The sequence below is a fragment of the Kryptolebias marmoratus genome, linkage group LG2, assembly GCF_001649575.2.
Source record: "Kryptolebias marmoratus isolate JLee-2015 linkage group LG2, ASM164957v2, whole genome shotgun sequence".
NCBI lineage: Eukaryota > Metazoa > Chordata > Actinopteri > Cyprinodontiformes > Rivulidae > Kryptolebias > Kryptolebias marmoratus.
Window position 1 is genome coordinate 36,461,927 of NC_051431.1, and position 5,891 is coordinate 36,467,817.

At 38.7% G+C, this 5,891-nt stretch overlaps 2 long non-coding RNA genes across 2 annotated transcripts; both read left to right on the forward strand.

The window, feature by feature from the left end:
* Positions 1 to 113: 113 nt before the first annotated feature.
* LOC112451140 lies at positions 114 to 1,392 on the forward strand. The gene is made up of 2 exons (XR_003039896.2): positions 114 to 456; positions 525 to 1,392. It is a non-coding gene; the product is annotated as an uncharacterized LOC112451140 (long non-coding RNA).
* Positions 1,393 to 2,485: 1,093 nt separating this feature from the next.
* Positions 2,486 to 5,465, forward strand: LOC119616661. The gene is made up of 3 exons (XR_005232626.1): positions 2,486 to 2,628; positions 3,800 to 4,781; positions 4,961 to 5,465. It is a non-coding gene; the product is annotated as an uncharacterized LOC119616661 (long non-coding RNA).
* Positions 5,466 to 5,891: the final 426 nt, after the last annotated feature.

Here is a 5,891-nt window from a genome sequence, read left to right on the forward strand (position 1 = left end):
AGAGGGCGTTTTCGGCAGAAGTCGCAGAGGCGGGTCATCAGCTGCAGGTGCGCTGTTTGAATCACCTGCAGGTCGTCTGCTTCATCAGCGGTGGTGTACTTAAGGAGCTGGAGGCCAGTCACTCACCGCTGGAGTGTTACTATTAATGGTAACTCTCAGACCTCCAGCGTATAGAGTATCCTTAGTGGTTTATTCTCTGATCATCGTTGTGGTTTTCTGTGCTGATACTCCCTGTGTTTTTTCTCTTCAGGCGATTACATCTGCGACACTTGCCTGGTCGGGTTTGTGTTCACTCTGTTCCTGTGGAGTCAAGACTGGAACCGGTTTTTGTGCACACCTGTCCGCCCTGCCCTACTGCCTACAATTAAGTCTGGTCGTTCCGGAGAGCGCTGGTGATCTCATTGTCTATCCGAATCTGGATTTCCCTTCCTCGGCTGAGGATTCCTTCATCTGGAAGTAGGTGGGCTGCTAAATGCGACCAGAGCTCCGGCGTCCTCACGCTAACAAATCAATTGTGTTTTCAGTGGACCTGAGAGACCTGAGCTGCTCCGTTTTCTCCTGGAAGTCACCTTTCACCTGCGAAATAAACCTTTTAACTGAGTACGGTTCTCTCTGTGAGTTTCTCTGCATGTGGGTCAGTTATCTGAACAAAGCCATGACAGAGCCGGCTAAAAGGTAAGAGGAAATTTCCTCCAAAACACCTGTACTGTGTTCCACGGCTGTTTAAATTATTGGTCATTGTTGTATAATTTTTAGAAGTGCTTTGATGTGTTAAAAGTTTAAGAGAAAAGAGAAGAAATAAGAAAAGAAGTTTGGTCTAGATCAGCATCGGGTCTGGGACCCACAGCAGGGGTTGGTGACCCCAAACTGCACAACACGCAGCATGGAGGAGACGAGATGAGAAGAAGTCAGGGCAGAAGGAAAAAAGAGGGGGGCTCAGACTCCAGCCCACAGGAGCGATGCTAGGAAAAACAAGGCCCACAGCATTAACACCAATCTGCCCAGTTCAAATTAAACAGGATACAGAATTTAAATTAAAAGCATGAGTACGATAGTTAAATAACAACAGTTTAAAACAGCAAAAATTGAAAGGATTGAGGTTTATCTATGAGGATTATTCAATGGATGAGGACATTGTAGGAAGAGTTTTTGGTTGCTCATTATTAGAACTAATTATTAATAAAACACAAGGTGATACAGTGGATCATTGAAGTGATAACAGCACTTATAATTTTAAGAAATACAACTTATACAGGATTATAGATATCAGACAACAAGATGCCGTAAGGGTCAAACTTATTCAAAAATCAGGATTTAAAATGGTGATGTTCATTGAGTTACCCTTCAAATAAATAAAATAATGAGAAAGAATTGGGATGGAAATGTTTCAAGGAAAGATGAAGTCTAAAGTTTATTCTGAACTTAGCAAATCAGTACACTTGCATACCTATAACTAATTATTAAACCTTTTATACACTTCTAAGATCAGTGAGAAGGAATCTGATTTGATACTAAAATAAGATCCGGTTATTCAGGTAAATTGGTTCTGCTCACTGCAAGGTCTGGACATTCTCATTGTTATCAGATTAAGTTTGATGGAGGACTTATTTTCTCGAAATCCCGAGAAACTAAGTCGAGTTCCCTACTTAGTTTCTCAAGATCCCACGAAATGTTTGAAAAATCGCGAGTTACTTTTTTGGGGGGAAAGGGCTTTTTTTTTATGCGGTAAACGTGGTGGAGTGTGTCTACATTGATCATGGAGGACCAGTGACGTGCGGTGAGGTTCATGGTTGGTGAGGCACTGACTCCTTTAGAGTCAGATTTACAAATATATAAACCCAAAAGGGTAGCTTATTCAATTGATTGCTGGTTATTTTGTATTTCATCAGCATACACACACACACTTTCTCTCTCTCTTACTCACTCACTCACTCACTCACTCACTCACACACGTACGTATTAAAGATAAGATAAGAAAAAACCTTACAATTACCGTTTTGGCAGTCCGATGGAGCAAAACAAAAATTGACAGCTCGCAGCAGTGCACGTGACTTTCACTCGCCTCTGCGTAAAAGGACGGCAGCAAAAAGCACCCCTTGGCTCATGTACGCCCCCTTCAGTGCAGCAGAGTACTGCCTGCCTCACCCTGTGGCTTTTCTCTGCGGTTTTATGTCCCCTCAGCAAAACTAAATATGTCACTAACAAACATTAAACGGAAATGGTTAAAGACATTAGCCAGACTGTGGAAAATCAGGGTATATAAACCATTATATTGGCGACATGCAGCGATACGGCAACAGGCACGGGACAATTGCATGTATCAACCCAGTTTGTGATTGGTTGCGCAATCAGAGGTGAGGCTCGGCTCGTTGTTGCCGCACCTCGCGTTTTACCCTTATATTTGAACAGGAAATATGCAATTTCAGCAATTTTGACTATAAAAATGTTCGAAAATTAGTCATACATAAAGATCAGTGGACAAATATTAATATTCATTTATGTTATCTTTTTTTTTTTCTTGTCATGATCCTCCCCTGACCGCACGTCCCTGTGGAGGACGACTTATATCATTTTCTGCAGTCCAGAGATGTCCCAGAGGAGGATATCATGCAAATGCAAAGAGACAAGGTAAATATAATCATAAATAATTTATAATAAATATAAACATTGCTTGATAAATATCCGCTCAGTGAAAAACCAAGTTTGATAGCCTTAGCTAAGAACTGCTTTGTATTTTATCAAGAAAAACTTGTTTTATCTGTTAATGTTTGACCACACATTCTGCAATTTATCTTTTTAAAAAAGGTGTTACTATGGCAATGGCACAACAAATTATGCGACCCATAACTAGCAGCAATAGTGCATTTGTCTGTACGCAAACCTGCAAGATCATTTAAGCTCTTACCATTGTATTTACGAATAAAATGTTTTTATGAGGGTCAAATATTATGTTGAAGAAGTCTTGATTGTCTTGATTGTCGAGAAGACGTGGTAGAATTTTGAAAAAAAGAAAAAAAGTTATTACTGGACAGTAAGGTAAAGGATCATAATGGCCATCGTAAATTGAGACTTGCGATCCGGGTTCTTTCACATTATATTAAAACAGATCTTACTGTAATCAAGACCTAGTCGAAATATTTTAAAACATGTTGAACGCCCTCCCTCGTACAACTGCACTTTTTATCATTTATTAATCATTTACCGATTTATGAAAATGGCTAAAGCGGGTTCGCATATTTAAACTATAGCACATCGGCATTCAGTGCATTAATCTGTCAGTGTTCAACTTCAAATCTCCCCAGAAAAGAAGAAAAAAAACCATCCGATTTTCAGCTGCACGGTAAAGATTCCGTAAAGTTACAATCTCAGCTGAATGCTTAGGCAGTTTGCCAAAATACTTTTCTCCTTGCTGGTTTTCAATACGTACATGCAGATAATGCACATTTCTAGGTCGCTTAATTTGGTGTAACAACTGCTCAAAAACATAACGAAAAGTTGGTAAAATATCTCTTACACGAGATTAACAACGGTGACAAGAGGTCTTAGTATTTCTTGTTATATTTGCTAACTGTAATATAAATTTCCACTTATTAGACTGGGCAAAAAATTATTTGGTAAATATTACATATTCTTTGGAACTACACACTGTGTGCATACATTTATTTGAAACACTAACACCTAACTGCTACACAAGAAGTTTTCGCATGGCTTTCTGAAATACAACTATTACTAAATATATATACAAAAAAGATGTGGATGTGTTTATTCTGATTATTTTTTTCATTTGTTATGTCTCCAGGTGGACAAAGCTGTGCTGTCTATAATGACAGACGAACAAATGACCAAATATATCACTTTATATGGTGACAGAATAGCAGTCTGTACAGAATATTATATATTATATATATATATTCTGTATCTTTTTGTCAGCAAAGTAAACTTAATACAGAAAAAGATACTCTTCTCCAGAACTTAAGAGATAAAATCGGAGCACGAAAAATGATATCTAGGACCAAAAGAGCTGTCTGTAGCACATCTGGTTTGTTCCAAATGCAAGGGGTGGAGATGGCAAGAGAAAGAAGTAAGGCAGCAGGGAGGACTTCGAGAAAAATTGAAATTGGGTGGCTTAATTTTCACATTGATGAATATCAACAAGTGAGAACAAGAAATGGAGGAGGAATGAGGCATGCAACAGTGGATAAAAGTACAACTGTTTCTCAAATTCTTGAAATGGGAAAGGAGCTTTTTTTTCCAGATGGGACCTCCACCAAAGGGGTAATTGAAGACTTTCTTTTTGAAGTTTGTGACTTAAAAAAAAAATCTGATTCCTTTAGACGAAACAGTTGGCAATCTTTATGAAAAAAACAAGCTGACACTTCTAAGGTTTTACATTTGCACAAAGAAAGAAGAAACAGTTCAGTATTCATCTGAAGAAGATTGTCAAAGTCCTGAACAACCAAATGACATGGATTCAACCTCAACAGCTAGTAAGGATCTTTTGGTGAAATGGAGGATTTAAGTGATTGTGATGATCAAACTTTGAATCACCTAGACTCTTCTTACTACCGTTCTGGAGTTGTTGATTTCACAGGTCCACCTCTATCTGGATCCACACCCATGGAGCCCCAGCCCTTCGGCTCTGAAAATTCTGGATCTGTTCCACACATGGATGAGGGAGACACTGTTTATGGAATCCTGAAGAGGACCTGATTGGATTGGATGACGACAGTGACATGGTCGTTGTAACACTAAATTATGGCAACACTGAAGAAGTTGCACAGGTAAGATCAGAAACACTTTGGCGTGATACGGTTTTAGTAGAATTTAGATAGTTTTTTTGTTATGTATTTTTAATCAACTGTGAAATAAATATCTATCTTAAGGCAAAGGTATAAATAGTTTAACACTTGTGTTGTGTGCTGTAATCAAACATAACTTTATATATCACAATACTGTACAGCTTTGTCATTCAGGACGATCTCAGCAGTCCCCTTGGACATGGTTCCCCGATACTGTTGCCTTCAGCCAGTAGTCTGTTGTCATCACAAATGCATACCAGTAATATGGAGGCAGGACAAACTGGCCAGGTAAAACGGACACAGTCAATACAACCCAGAACTCATTTTCTCCTCTGTAATGAACAACTCAGTACAACATTTTTTAAAGGTCATGCAATTATTACATCTGTTGAATTGAATATATTTTTCATTTAATTGAATTGCTATTTTCTACAGCAAGGCCGAGCTCAATTTGTGGCACTGGCATGTAGTAGTGACACTTCCGGTGGCAGGCCACTGGGTGTCACTGTCTTGCTGGCAGCTGCCAGTTGGGTGTCAGTAGGATGTCACTGTTTTACAGGATGTCAGTGCCGGTTTTCGGCAAATTCATCACTTATATTGCCTCTTATTAAATTATTGATTTAAAATTGTGACTGCAGAGCTTATTAAACCCTTCAAAACATGTAATCAAGGGATTGCATGTTCTTTGGAAACAATGTCCCAAATACTGTTTTCTATGTATTTAACATGCTGTAATGAAAGAGGCATTCCTCAGGTAACTGGTTTGTAACACAACATTGACGGCTATTTTGAATTCTTACTCAAGAAATTGCCCTGTGGAAGCCCCTGGCCATGCGGATGTCAGAGAATAACAGTGTTTTATATTCGACAGGATACTGGTGGGTTAAAATGAGGTCAGGTTTTCGTAGTTGTAAATAAATTCTTAAGCTAAACTGATTGTGTGTCTCCCCCCACCTCTATTTCAGATGGGGAGAGGCTGCAGCAATGAAGACAAATGGTTACTTTTAAATAATATATTTTTTAACATTACTTATTCAAATCTTGCACAAATATTTAATCCCATATTATCCACTATGTTGCAGCAGAACTTTT